This window comes from Patiria miniata, unplaced genomic scaffold (genome assembly GCF_015706575.1).
Source record: "Patiria miniata isolate m_02_andy unplaced genomic scaffold, ASM1570657v1 HiC_scaffold_10, whole genome shotgun sequence".
Classification (NCBI taxonomy): Eukaryota; Metazoa; Echinodermata; class Asteroidea; order Valvatida; family Asterinidae; genus Patiria; species Patiria miniata.
The window spans coordinates 7,057,853-7,072,562 of NW_024037048.1; positions in this window are offsets into that span (position 1 = coordinate 7,057,853).

A 14,710-nucleotide genomic window follows, 5' to 3' on the forward strand; every position below is an offset into this window, starting at 1 on the left:
TTGCAGGTTTGAAATCTTGGTAATTCCTGTCTTCCCGAGTCCTCTTGAAATCTTGAAACTTGATCAGTTTTCCAGAAGCTGTCTTGAATCTTGTCATCTTGAAATCTTGATATCTTAAAATCTTGAAATCTTGAATTATTGTTGGTAAACATTCCATCTGATTAAATATTCTTTAAAAGTCCAGTCTATGAAGTGTATTTTTCAGTCCTCTTGGAATCTTCAAATTTCCAGTTATTTTTTCAGTCATCTTGAATCTTGGAAGTTGTTGATTGTGCCTGATTTTCCTTAAATCTTGAAACTTCTTGATTTGTCTCAATCTGTTTTGAAAGCTTGCTTATTTTTCTTTCCTAAAATCTACCTTGCTTTGGAGTCTTTTGCAGTTTTCATCAGTCCTCTTGAACTCCTGAGCCTTCCTGTGTCTTGCAGGGTCATATTGATGTTTGAAATTCCATGAGTTTTTCTGAAGCTGTCTTGAATATTGCAGGCTTGAATTCTTGGAAATTCCTGTTTTCTTGAGTCCCCTTGAAATCTTAAAACTTCATCAGTTTTCCAGAAGCTGTCTTGAATCTTGTCGTATTGTCATCTTGAAATCTTGATATCTTGAAATCTTGAATTATTGTTGGTTAACATCCTATCTCAATGAATAATCTTCAATAGTCCAGTCTAAAAAGTGTCTTTTTCGGTCCTCTGGAAACTTTCAAATGTCCAGTTATTTTCTTCAGTCCTCTTGAATCCTGGAAGTAGTTGATTGTGCCTGATTTTCCTTAAATCTTCAAATTCTTGATTTTTCTCAACCTATTTTGAAAGCTTGCATATTTTTCTATGCTAAAATCTAACTTGCTTTGGAGTCTTTTGCAGTTTTCATCAGTCCTCTTGAAATCTTGAACATTCCTGTGTCTTGCAGGGTCCTTTAGATGTCTTGAAACTCAATGAGTTTTCCTGAAGCTGTCTTGAATATTGCAGGTTTGAAATCTTGGTAATTCCTGTCTTCCCGAGTCCTCTTGAAATCTTGAAACTTGATTAGTTTTCCAGAAGCTGTCTTGAATCTTGTCATCTTGAAATCTTGATATCTTAAAATCTTGGAATCTTGAATTATTGTTTGTTAACATCCTATCTGATTAAATATTCTTTAAAAGTCAAGTCTATGAAGTGTATTCTTCAGTCCTCTTGAAATCTTCAAATTTCCAGTTATTTTTTCAGTCATCTTGAATCTTGGAAGTTGTTGATTGTGCCTGATTTTCCTTAAATCTTGAAACTTCTTGATTTTTCTCAATCTGTTTTGAAAGCTTGCACATTTTTCTATGCTAAAATCTACCTTGCTTTTGGAGTCTTTTGCAGTTTTCATCAGACATCTTGAACTCCTGAGCCTTCCTGTGTCTTGCAGGGTCCTATTGATGTCTTGAAACTCCATGAGTTTTCCTGAAGCTGTCTTGAAAATTGCAAGCTTGAAATCTTGGTAATTCCTGTGTTCCCGAGTCCTCTTGAAATCTTGAAACATGATAAGTTTTCCAGAAGCTGTCTTGAATCTTGTCATCTTGAAATCTTGATAACTTCAAATCTTGAATTATTGTTGGTTAATATCCTATTTGATTAAATTGTCTTTAAAAGTCCAGTCTATGAAGTGTATTCTTCAGTCCTCTTGAAATCTTCAAATTTCCAGTTATTTTTTCAGTCATCTTGAATCTTGGAAGTTGTTGATTGTGCCTGATTTTCCTTAAATCTTGAAACTTCTTGATTTTTCTCAATCTGTTTTGAAAGCTTGCTTATTTTTCGTTCCTAAAATCTACCTTGCTTTGGAGTCTTTTGCAGTTTTCATCAGTCCTCTTGAACTCCTGAGCCTTCCTGTGTCTTGCAGGGTCATATTGATGTTTTGAAACTCCATGAGTTTTTCTGAAGCCGTCTTGAATATTGCAGGCTTGAATTCTTGGAAATTCCTGTTTTCTTGAGTCCCCTTGAAATCTTGAAACTTGATCAGTTTTCCAGAAGCTGTCTTGAATCTTGTTGTATTGTCATCTTGAAATCTTGATATCTTGATATCTTGAAATCTTGAAATCTTGAAATCTTGAATTATTGTTGGTTAACATCCTATCTCAATGAATAATCTTCAATAGTCCAGTCTAAAAAGTGTCTTTTTCGGTCCTCTTGAAACTTTCAAATGTCCAGTTATTTTTTTCAGTCCTCTTGAATCCTGGAAGTAGTTGATTGTGCCTGATTTTCCTTAAATCTTCAAAATTCTTGATTTTTCTCAACCTATTTTGAAAGCTTGCATATTTTTCTATGCTAAAATCTAACTTGCTTTGGAGTCTTTTGCAGTTTTCATCAGTCCTCTTGAAATCTTGAACATTCCTGTGTCTTGCAGGGTCCTTTAGATGTCTTGAAACTCAATGAGTTTTCCTGAAGCTGTCTTGAATATTGCAGGTTTGAAATCTTGGTAATTCCTGTCTTCCCGAGTCCTCTTGAAATCTTGAAACTTGATTAGTTTTCCAGAAGCTGTCTTGAATCTTGTCATCTTGAAATCTTGATATCTTAAAATCTTGGAATCTTGAATTATTGTTTGTTAACATCCTATCTGATTAAATATTCTTTAAAAGTCAAGTCTATGAAGTGTATTCTTCAGTCCTCTTGAAATCTTCAAATTTCCAGTTATTTTTTCAGTCATCTTGAATCTTGGAAGTTGTTGATTGTGCCTGATTTTCCTTAAATCTTGAAACTTCTTGATTTTTCTCAATCTGTTTTGAAAGCTTGCACATTTTTCTATGCTAAAATCTACCTTGCTTTTGGAGTCTTTTGCAGTTTTCATCAGACATCTTGAACTCCTGAGCCTTCCTGTGTCTTGCAGGGTCCTATTGATGTCTTGAAACTCCATGAGTTTTCCTGAAGCTGTCTTGAAAATTGCAAGCTTGAAATCTTGGTAATTCCTGTGTTCCCGAGTCCTCTTGAAATCTTGAAACATGATAAGTTTTCCAGAAGCTGTCTTGAATCTTGTCATCTTGAAATCTTGATAACTTCAAATCTTGAATTATTGTTGGTTAATATCCTATTTGATTAAATTGTCTTTAAAAGTCCAGTCTATGAAGTGTATTCTTCAGTCCTCTTGAAATCTTCAAATTTCCAGTTATTTTTTCAGTCATCTTGAATCTTGGAAGTTGTTGATTGTGCCTGATTTTCCTTAAATCTTGAAACTTCTTGATTTTTCTCAATCTGTTTTGAAAGCTTGCTTATTTTTCGTTCCTAAAATCTACCTTGCTTTGGAGTCTTTTGCAGTTTTCATCAGTCCTCTTGAACTCCTGAGCCTTCCTGTGTCTTGCAGGGTCATATTGATGTTTTGAAACTCCATGAGTTTTTCTGAAGCCGTCTTGAATATTGCAGGCTTGAATTCTTGGAAATTCCTGTTTTCTTGAGTCCCCTTGAAATCTTGAAACTTGATCAGTTTTCCAGAAGCTGTCTTGAATCTTGTTGTATTGTCATCTTGAAATCTTGATATCTTGATATCTTGAAATCTTGAAATCTTGAAATCTTGAATTATTGTTGGTTAACATCCTATCTCAATGAATAATCTTCAATAGTCCAGTCTAAAAAGTGTCTTTTTCGGTCCTCTTGAAACTTTCAAATGTCCAGTTATTTTTTTCAGTCCTCTTGAATCCTGGAAGTAGTTGATTGTGCCTGATTTTCCTTAAATCTTCAAAATTCTTGATTTTTCTCAACCTATTTTGAAAGCTTGCATATTTTTCTATGCTAAAATCTAACTTGCTTTGGAGTCTTTTGCAGTTTTCATCAGTCCTCTTGAAATCTTGAACATTCCTGTGTCTTGCAGGGTCCTTTAGATGTCTTGAAACTCAATGAGTTTTCCTGAAGCTGTCTTGAATATTGCAGGTTTGAAATCTTGGTAATTCCTGTCTTCCCGAGTCCTCTTGAAATCTTGAAACTTGATTAGTTTTCCAGAAGCTGTCTTGAATCTTGTCATCTTGAAATCTTGATATCTTAAAATCTTGGAATCTTGAATTATTGTTTGTTAACATCCTATCTGATTAAATATTCTTTAAAAGTCCAGTCTATGAAGTGTATTCTTCAGTCCTCTTGAAATCTTTAAATTTCCAGTTATTTTTTCAGTCATCTTGAATCTTGGAAGTTGTTGATTGTGCCTGATTTTCCTTAAATCTTGAAACTTCTTGATTTTTTCTCAATCTGTTTTGAAAGCTTGCTCATTTTTCTATGCTAAAATCTACCTTGCTTTTGGAGTCTTTTGCAGTTTTCATCAGTCCTCTTGAACTCCTGAGCCTTCCTGTATCTTGCAGGGTCCTATTGATGTCTTGAAACTCCATGAGTTTTCCTGAAGCTGTCTTGAAAATTGCAAGCTTGAAATCTTGGTAATTCCTGTCTTCCTTAGTCCTCTTGAAATCTTGAAACTTGATCAGTTTTCCTGAAGCTGTCTTGAATCTTGTCATCTTGAAATCTTGATATCTTGAAGTCTTGAATTATTGTTGGTTTACATCCTATATGATTAAATTTTCTTTAAAAGTACAGTCTATGATGTGTATTTTTCAGTCCTCTTTAAATCTTCAAATTTCCAGTTATTTTTTTCAGTCATCTTGAATCTTGGAAGTTCTTGATTGTGTCTGATTTTCCTTAAATCTTGAAACTTCTTGATTTTTCTCAATCTGTTTTGAAAGCTTGCTTATTTTTATATGCTAAAATCTACCTTGCTTTGGAATCTTTTGCAGTTTTCATCAGTCCTCTTGAGCTCCTGAGCCTTCCCGTGTCTTGCAGGGTCCTATTGATGTCTTGGAACTCCATGAGTTTTTCTGAAGCTGTCTTGAATATTGCAAGCTTGAAATATTTGAAATTCCTGTCTTCCCGAGTCCTCTTGAAATCTTGAAACTTGATCAGTTTTCCTGAAGCGGTCTTGAATCTTGTCATCTTGAAATCTTGATATCTTGAAGTCTTGAATTATTGTTGGTTTACATCCTATTTGATAAAATTTTCTTTAAAATCCAGATGTTCAAATTTCCAGTTATTTTTTCAGTAATCTTGAATCTTGGAAGTTGTTGATTGTGCCTGATTTTCCTTAAATCTTGAAACTTCTTGATTTTTCTCAATCTGTTTTGAAAGCTTGCTCATTTTTCTATGCTAAAATCTACCTTGCTTTGGAGTCTTTTGCAGTTTTCATCAGTCCTCTTGAACTCCTGAGCATTCCTGTGTCTTGCAGGGTCCTTTTGATGTCTTGAAACTCCATGAGTATTCCTGAAGCTGTCTTGAATATTGCAAGCTTGAAATCTTGGTAATTCCTGTCTTCCCGGTTCCTCTTGAAATCTTGAAACTTGATCAGTTTTCCAGAAGCTGTCTTGAATCTTGTCATCTTGAAATCTTGATATCTTAAAATCTTGAAATCTTTAATTATTGTTGGTTAACATCCTATCTGATTAAATATTCTTTAAAAGTCCAGTCTATGAAGTGTATTCTTCAGTCCTCTTGAAATCTTCAAATTTCCAGTTATTTTTTCAGTCATCTTGAATCTTGGAAGTTGTTGATTGTGCCTGATTTTCCTTAAATCTTGAAACTTCTTGATTTTTCTCAATCTGTTTTGAAAGCTTGCTCATTTTTCTATGCTAAAATTTACCTTGCTTTGGAGTCTTTTGCAGTTTTCATCAGTCCTCTTGAAATCTTGAACATTCCTGTGTCTTGCAGGGTCCTTTTGATGTCTTGAAACGCAATGAATTTTCCTGAAGCCGTCTTGAATATTGCAGGCTTGATATCTTGGTAATTCCTGTCTTCCCGAGTCCTCTTGAAATCTTGAAACTTGATCAGTTTTCCAGAAGCTGTCTTGAATCTTGTCATCTTGAAATCTTGATATCTTAAAATCTTGGAATCTTGAATTATTGTTGGTTAACATCCTATCTGATTAAATAGGCCTATTCTTTAAAAGTCCAGTCTATGAAGTGTATTCTTCAGTCCTCTTGAAATCTTCAAATTTCCAGTTATTTTTTCAGTCATCTTGAATCTTGGAGTCTTTTGCAGTTTTCATCAGTGCTCTTGAAATCTTGAACATTCCTGTGTCTTGCAGGGTCCTTTTGATGTCTTGAAACTCCATGAGTTTTCCTGAAGCCGTCTTGAATATTGCAGGCTTGAAATCTTTGAATTTCCTGTCTTCCTGAGTCCTCTTGAAATCTTGAAACTTGATCAGTTTTCCAGAAGCTGTCTTGAATCTTGTCATCTTGAAATCTTGATATCTTTAAATCTTGAATTATTGTTGGTTAACATCCTATTTGATAAAATTTTCTTTAAAAGTCCAGTCTATGAAGTGTATTCTTCAGTCCTCTTGAAATCTTCAAATTTCCAGTTATTTTTTCAGTCATCTTGAATCTTGGAAGTTGTTGATTGTGCCTGATTTTCCTTAAATCTTGAAAATTCTTGATTTTTCTCAATCTGTTTTGAAAGCTTGCTCATTTTTCTATGCTAAAATCTACCTTGCTTTGCAGTCTTTTGCAGTTTTCATCAGTCCTCTTGAACTAATGAGCATTCCTGTGTCTTGCAGGGTCATATTGTTGTCTTGAAACTCCATGAGTTTTCCTGAAGCTGTCTTGAATATTGCAAGCTTGAAATCTTGGTAATTCCTGTCTTCCCGAGTCCTCTTGAAATCTTGAAACTTGATCAGTTTTCCAGAAGCTGTCTTGAATCTTGTCATCTTGAAATCTTGATATCTTAAAATCTTGAAATCTTGAATTATTGTTGGTTAACATCCTATCTGATTAAATATTCTTTAAAAGTCCAGTCTATGAAGTGTATTCTTCAGTCCTCTTGAAATCTTCAAATTTCCAGTTATTTTTTTCAGTCATCTTGAATCTTGGAAGTTGTTGATTGTGCCTGATTTTCCTTAAATCTTGAAACTTCTTGATTTTTCTCAATCTGTTTTGAAAGCTTGCTTATTTTTCTATGCTAAAATCTACCTTGCTTTGGAGCCTTTTGTAGTTTTCATCAGTCCTCTTGAAATCTTGAACATTCCTGTGTCTTGCAGGGTCCTTTTGATGTCTTGAAACTCCATGGGTTTTCCTGAAGCCGTCTTGAATATTGCAGGCTTCAAATCTTTGAAATTCCTGTCTTCCTGAGTCCCCTCCAAATCTTGAAACTTGATCAGTTTCCAAAAGCTGTCTTGAATCTTGTCATCTTGAAATCTTGATATCTTGAAATCTTGAATTAATGTTGGTTAACATCCTATCTCAATGGTAATGTTCAATAGTCCAGTCTAAAAAGTTTCTTCTTCGGTCCTCTTGAAATCTTCAAATTTCAAGTGATTGTTTTCAGTCATCTTGAATCCTGGAAGTAGTTGATTATGCCTGATTTTCCTTAAACCTTGAAACTTATTGATTTTTCTCAATCTGTTTTGAAAGCTTGCTTATTTTTCTATGCTAAAATATACCTGGTTTAGGAGTCTTTTGCAGTTTTCATCAGTCCTCTTCAAACCTGGAACATTCCTGTGTCTTGGAGGGTCCTTTCGACGTCTTGAAACTCCATGAGTTTTCCTGAAGCTGTCTTAAACATTGTGAGCTTAAAATCTTGGTAATTCCTGTCTTTCTGAGTCCCCTTGAAATCTTGAAACTTCCGGAGCATTCCTTATTATACTTTACAATCTCCAAATCTGAAAACTTCAAGTTGAAATCTGCCTGTAAATTACGTCTTGATCATGTTGATTTGACTTGGAAGTTGAATATTCCTTCGAAATCCTAATTCATTAAAAAATCTTCAACTTACGTCTAGAAACCTTGCAGGTTTGACATCCTGAATGCTACCTTGAGTTTTCGTCAGACTTCCTTTGCCTCCTTGGGTCCTCTTGAAATCTTGAAACTGCCCTAGTCTCCAAAAAGTTCCTGTTCCGCGGCAGTGTAAAATCGTCTTCATTTTCGGCAATGCAGCATGCGTCCGCCTTGTCAGCAAAATGTGTTTTTAGGGAGAGCGCCATCTATTGTCCAACAGTGTCATCATTATCGTCTGCTTTGAACAGCGCACCGTACCCTATTATAGGAAAACGATGAGCAGTGTGTTACCAAAATGTTTTCTAGAGTTTTATCGCATTTATCGGATTGAAACACCGTTAAGTTTTCAATCCCCTAAAATCATCCGTTTCATAAATCTTTGCTTAAGCCGATATTTGCAATTGCAAACTCATGTAGCCTAATACGAATTTAGTAACACCAAAACCCAAAGTATTTAACTTAAACAAATACAGCAATGTTATTTAACATTCAAGATACTGTCATTTGGTTGATCACAGTCTTATTATTTTATACAGTTCTGAAATTGAATCTCGATTGGGTTAAGGCCAAGAAAAACAATTCCACCCATTTCCACTTTTGGAAAGTTTCCCATATCTGGCCATCAGTAATTTTTCCCTTAAAATGATCGACCTATCAGCCATCAAAAAGTGATAATATGTCCTAAAAAGTCAAAATAAGCAGGACAAATTTTGCATTTCTACTGAGAAAACACTTTAAAATTTCCAGACCAGTCCCGTAGGGTTTGTGCATAGGGTGTCAAGTGATGGATAGATATTGAAATCTTTCCCCACTTTTGTGAATTATAAGTTGTGGATAATTATTTTGAAGTTATTCTGAAGTAATTAAACACTCACCTCTCGGCCCAACGACTAGCATTCAACCTGTCTCTGGTCGAAGGCCCGATTTGGTGACTCCATAAGCTCAGAAGCTAGAAAAAATAAATAATCAAAATTTCACTTATTTCATTAATTTTGTCTCCCAAATCCCAGTGGGTGACTCCAGGATTTTCCTAAGGGGAAGGCAGGGGTGTTGGAATCTAAAATATTGCAAGAATAGGAAATAATGTAGTATCCAGACGCTACTTCAGTGTGTACAAAGTCTAAGGAGAGTCAAGAACATTTTAAAAGTATTTCCCAACAAATTTGGAAATGTTTCTCAGTCCCATGCATGCATATTCATGTCAGTTCGACATTTTTGCAATGACTGATCTTTATTGAGATGATAGAGAAAAAGGGGCGTCAGGTTGCGACATTCTTTCCCAAGAACTACTCTTATCATTATTTGGGTAATCCTTACTTTTAGGACCCCGTTCCTAATCCTTTATAACTTGAGGTTAAAAGATTCACCAAAACAACTGACTAAATGACACTCAAAAGTGACATTCTGAAATTTCTTGTCAATGTCATGACACCTTCTTTAATATCAACAGGTTTAATTTTGTGGAAAGAGGCTGGCAGGGCTTTACTTGTTAGGGAAATCAAGGGGAAAAAAACACGACAATAACAAACAGAAAACTGACTCAACAACCAAGATGGCAAACTGCAAAAAAGTAGGAAAGTCACATTTTCTTACAAAGTGCTTTCAAATTACAAGTAACATGAATTTATGTGAAGAAAAAAGACTGCTTTAGCCTGCAAAAGTCACTTTGGTACTGGAAAGTCATCTGCAAATGTAATAGTTTTGAACTGAACTCGTAAAAAATAGAGGTGTCCTAAAGATAAGGATTACCATTATTTGTTTTATTTTATTTTTTATTGGGTTTTGAGGGGGGGGGTTGGGGGGGGCTGAAGTAGGCTGGGGGTGGAGTGGGCGATATCAAATATGCATTTTAATATTATCCAGCTCACAATTCATTTTTTTTTTTACGTGGAAATATCTGCCGATGGTGCATGTGAAAACAAAAATCATCTCAATATTACTACCACATTCATATCAAGACATTCACAGTCAGTTCACTGCGCCAACCAATATTATGGAAGGCCGTTACCAGTTCATTTGTTGAAAAAAACTGCATTATTGAGGTTCAAATAACTGTTAAAGGAATCGCAACATTACAGGAATACACCATACTCACAGTCAGACAGGGCGTTGCTCGCCTGGATTCTACCGCCATACTCGGTCGACCAGCGCTGTCTTAAAATCAGCTATATGGGCCTGCGCAATTCAAAATGTCGCCAGCCATTGACAATCTATGTCGGTTTTGTTCCCGTGTGGATTAACATTTCCCGTCACACATGCCTTACGGCACAATTGTTAAACAAACTAGACACAGACAATAAACGCTAGCAAAGATCCGTAGCTTTATTCAAATGAAACATGCATATTCATTTCAGTTCGTTTATGCAATTTTGGTATGCAATTTTGGGTACATTCTTTGCAAATTTCAGGGATTATTAACAAAACGCTATGAACCCAAATCACTTGATGCCATTTGTTCCTGACTGACCCCCAGAAGAGTGTTTTCGGGGCATTGTTTTTAAAGTCGAAATGAAGGGGCACATTGAATACCATTTTCCCGGATCTTTTTTTCATGGGCGGGGTGTCCAGTTGTAAAAGTTGGCTAAATAAGCGGCTAAGCCAAAAGGAGAATCACATATCGATATTTTTTGCAGTCGATTGAAAATATGAATTAAGAATAAAATGTTGAAACACGCTTTTTGATAAACTTTCTCTCTTTTGGGGGCGGGGACACATTTCATTATTTGGGGGCGGGATAAAAGGGAAATAACAAAGATACTACAACATCAATCCACACTCGTGTCAATTTCTTTCTGAAATTGATCTTAGCAATCTAAGCGAGCCGTTTAACCCTTGTTACGGCACTTACTCTCTCCCACATGCACAATTTTGATATTGGGTCGGAAATTGACGGAGAAAACAAACACTGTATTTTAATTAAAACCGAACTCGAACAACAAATACTTAGAAATGACTTTCAAAAGGAATGCCGCTGCAGCAATAAATGTTGCAGTTGCCAATAAATGATAAAAGTTGGAGTTAGTTCAGTGGCGCGGCATAGGGACAGAATTGTGCATTTTGTGATTAAAGCGTGAAACTTGGCATGTGAGGTCTTCATACCATTACAAAAAAATTAAGATATGGAGGCATTTTATATCTAGCCCCTGGTGACCTTTGAGGGGTCAATGACTTTGAATACTCTATTTATACCTATTGTTCTTGAAAACATCACTTTCCTATGACCTTAGTCTATGTATAGTCTTCATACAATGTAAATAATGACCAAATGCAAAAAATCACAATTGACCTTTGATGACGTTCCACAGGTCAATGACCTTTGTATTAACTGCACTAACTCTATTTATAGTTAACTGCACTAACTCTATTTATAGTTATTATACGATAAACCCCAATTTTTTTCAAGACCCAAGTCATAATGTTAAGCGGCTCATACTATGAAAAGAATTTTATTTGTAGGGAATCTCATATCTGACCTCTGATGACCTTCAAGGGGTCAATGAACTTTGCCTTTCCTATTTATAGATAATAAGAGGATTAACTATTCAAAACACCACTTGTTTTATTACCCATATCTAAATTTTGGGTATTCTTGCCATTATTTGGTAAGAGGGCCAGCACTGTTCCGATTCAGGCTCATGATGTACCGTCTTGCCGTTCTGGTTTGTCGTGAGAGGGCCAGCACTGGCCCAATTCAGTCGTAGTACCGTCTTGCCGTTTTGGTTTGGGGTAAGAGGGCCAGCGCTGGTCCGATTCAGGCTCTGTACCGTCTGGCCGTTATGGTTTGTTATAAAAGGAACGAGACCGGCTCGATTCAGGGTCTGTACCGTCTTGCCGTTTTGTTTTGTCGTGAGAGGGCCACCGCTGGCCCGATTTAGTCTCTGTACCGTCTTGCCGTTTTGGTTTGTGGTAAGAGGCCCAGCGCTGGCCCGATTTAGTCTTTGTACCGTCTTGCCGTTTTGGTTTGTGGTAAGAGGGCCAGCACTGGCCCGATTCAAGCTCTGTGCCGTCTTGCCGTTTGGGTTTGTGGTAAAAGGGCCAGCACCGGCCCGATTCATGCTCTGTACCGTCTTGCCGTTTTTGGTTTGTCCTAAAAGGCCCATCGCTGGCCCGATCCAGGCTCTGCACCGTTTCGTCGGTAGGGTTTGTTGTAAGAGGGCCAGCACCGGCCCGTTTTAGGTTCTGTACAGTCTAGCCTTTATGGTCCGATCGGCATTGGCCCGATTCAGGCTCTGTGTCGTCATGCCGTTTTGGTGTGTGGTAAGAGGGCCGGCACAGGCCTGATTCAGGCTTTGTACCGTCTTGCCGTTTTGGTTTGTGGTATGAGGCCCAGCGCTGGCCCGGTTTGGGCTCTGTACCGTCTTGCCGTTTTGGTTTGTCCTGAAAGGCCCGCCCCTGGTCCGCTCCAGGCTCTGTACCGTCTTGCCGGTATGGTTTGTCGTAAGAGGGCCAGCACTGGCCCGTTTTAGACTCTGTATACAGTCTTGCCGTTATGGTTTGTTATAAAAGGAAAGGAATTGGCCTGATACATGCTCTGTTGTTATAAAAGGAAAGGAATTGGCCTGATACATGCTCTGTACCGTCTTGCCCTTATAGTTTGACGTAAGAGGGCCAGCACTGGCCTGATTCAGGCTCTGTACCGTCTTGCCCTTATGGTTTGTTATAAAAGGAACGGAATTGGCCCGATACAGGTTCTGTACCGTCTTGCCCGTTATGGTTTGCCGTAATAGTGCCAGCACTGGACCAATTCTGGCTCTATACCCTCAACACGGAACCGCATTGCAGCAATCAAGCCAGCAATGGCCCACTTCCGGTTTTGTACCATTCAAACTGTACGGTACTGCCAGAACATGCCCACAACAAGCCGGCATCGGCCCAGTACCGTTATGTTTGCTGGGTACTTCCGCTCTCACAGATTCTTAAGCTGCACAGAAAAATAATGACAAACATGTCATTTTTTCATTTTCTTTTCATTTTTTTGGTGGGTTGACCATTGACTTTCCATGATAATCGCACCCAAAGAATCGAAGAACCCCCATTTTCCCCAAAGCGGAAAAGTACTGAGCCATCTTGAAAACGATCCCGCTCCACAACATAATATCGCCACTTTCGAACCCAATTGCATCCAAAATGCTCAGAATTGGAAGCCCCAAGTCCGGAAAGAGGTTCATTGCCACATCTCCTCAATTTCCAAAGTTTATGGCTCTCAGAACTCTCGATATACAATATTTTGAGGGTATATCTTTTATTCATAAGCTCGGCGGATGGGTTTTGGCCTATTTACCGGTGTGCAGCCATAATCGTTTCTTACTTTTTCATGAACTATTCATGATGCTGGCGATAACACGACAGCATTAACCCGCCCTCATGCAAGGGTTGTTGATAAAGAGGAACCGTTGTTCTCAATTCGGTGGATATGCATAACTCAATTGGGTCGTATCATAATCGTTCCTTAGTTTGTCATGTTCTATTCATGATGTTGGCGATAACGCGACAGCATTAATCCGCCCTCATACGAGGGTTGTCGACGAAGAGGAAGCGTTGTTCTCAATTCGGTGGATATGCGTAACTCAATTGGGTCGTATCATAATCGTTCCTTAGTTTTTTTCATGATCTATTCATGATGTTGGCGATAACACGACAGCACTTATAACCCGCCCTCAAGGTCTCCCCTAAGACCGTGTTTGAGTTTGTATTTAAACACGACGGAGATACAGTTATAAATAATTGAGCGAGTTAATCTCTCGAATGTTTGCAAACATGGTGCATAGTGATGATGGAGAAGATGATCACCAAACAGTCCAGTAACAGACTGCAATATTTTCCCGACGTTGATCACAACTGACTTCAGGAATCGAACGTTAATAGCTAACAAAGGCCACTGAAATTCATAGCCGACCACGTAAAATTCAATGACGGTTACAACATTATTACGAAATATTCGCATACAGTACGAAGACTATCTGAAGTTGAGTGTTCTCACAGTTACTGCCTTAATTACTGATGTTTCCTGAAAGGGTCTATCAAGTAACATTAATGTCAGTGCTTATCCCATTCAAGTTGAAAATCTGCAAGACTTCGAGAAAGATCGAGTGTGATGATTTTTTTTAAATGTAGGCCTATCAAGCTTATTCTCCCTCCTCTCTCCGCCATTCTGACTCAGTTCAACCATATAACTTAATTCACTGCTTTGCTTTGAAGCCTTCAGACAGGATCATTTTGTTCTTTGTGCATTTTTTTCGTTTGAAACAACAACTTGCTCAAAATCTTGAATACATGTAGTGCATAATATCAACTCACTTGTTAAAGTTTTAGATCAGTGACTACTATTTTGAAGAAAAAATAACTAACAGAGAATACATAATTATATGCACAATTTTGGGGGTCTCGTATAAAACTGGATTCCGTTGACAGAACAAGTAAAAAAAACTGTACCCGCGGGCATTAGTGTTATCTTAAATGATTGTTCAAACAATACGTTTCAGGCGGAATAATTTTGGGTATTTTGTATCCCAGCTTCGTCACTTTGAGCAAGGTTTGTTCTCACTAAATCGGCAGGTTGTTTTCGGGTATAATTTCTAATATTTTAATATGTCTTTTAGTCGCAGCCGCTTTCCTTGTGTGAATTTTAAAACTCAAGACGTCCATGATGTTTTTGCTCTGCGTTTGACTGCGAGACTTCGTTATACGAGCAGGCAAGCAGCCACTGCATTGTGATCAAAAATACTATTACCATGGTATACAGTCAATGGCGACTTATTTACCACGCCTCCCAGTCGCGCCTACACGTTAATGAGCAAACAAGGCAGACGAAAAACGCTTGGACATTTGGCGACAACTATACATTACGTCCGTTTAATTATAGCATTGACCAATACCACTAGTTGAAAATAAGCACACTGTCGCTTGCTCAACGTGTTACACAGTGCCTGTGGATATACATTTTCTGTGTGCGAAGTAATAGT